The following is an 830-nucleotide window of genomic DNA, read 5'->3' on the forward strand; positions in this document are numbered from 1 at the left end:
ACACTGTAACAATGACACCTTAAAATAAAGTGTAACCACACATCTTTATTCCAACCAACTGGTGTCTTCAAACAGCCGGTGTCCTTGAAAACTGAGCAAAATAAGGTCCGACGGAGAGCGCTATCAGTGTGATATCTGTCTCTGTGAGAGGATGTTTGGTCTGAAGCGCCGAAGCATTTAACATTCACACATTAACAGCGTGGAATTAAAAGAGAGGCTGATATTGAGAGATCACATTATAGGTGATGATAGAAATGTTCATTATATACAGAAATCCTTGCCTTCGTTTACATGACGGACATCAATATCTGTGGTGGATTATAAACTGAGACCTAAATGGTGAAAATCCAGTTTTTAATGTTGTTTATGTGTCTATGGGGTGTTTTTAATCTGCTTTAAGACAAACCATGTGTAAATTCATAAGTCGACAGCATTGCTGAGTATTTCCTCCTTAAAACTGCAGTGAACCAAAGACAGTCTCAAACACACGCTTTGAAATCGCTGGTGTTTCTGACGTCACAAACTACCTTGTAACCAATCAGATCAACGTGTGATCGTCAACCAGTGGATCTCTGAGCTGAGTGAGTGAGTGGAGGCGGGGCTCATTTGCATATTCATAGAACCACGCATACTAAATGAGGTCGAGTCGAGTTACATTCAAGCTCTTACTCTCTGATGACTCGGAAACCTCTCCATACTTCCATTACTCGACCTCAGCTCAGCTTTTGAGACTGTCTGTCGTGAACTCTTCCTCATGCGCCGCTCTTAGTTATCCTGCGCTATCCTGGTTTTCCTCCTATCTGACAGACAGAGAATACTATATCTCCACA

The sequence above is a fragment of the Scardinius erythrophthalmus genome (genome assembly GCF_964197995.2).
Source record: "Scardinius erythrophthalmus genome assembly, chromosome: 20".
Lineage (NCBI taxonomy): Eukaryota > Metazoa > Chordata > Actinopteri > Cypriniformes > Leuciscidae > Scardinius > Scardinius erythrophthalmus.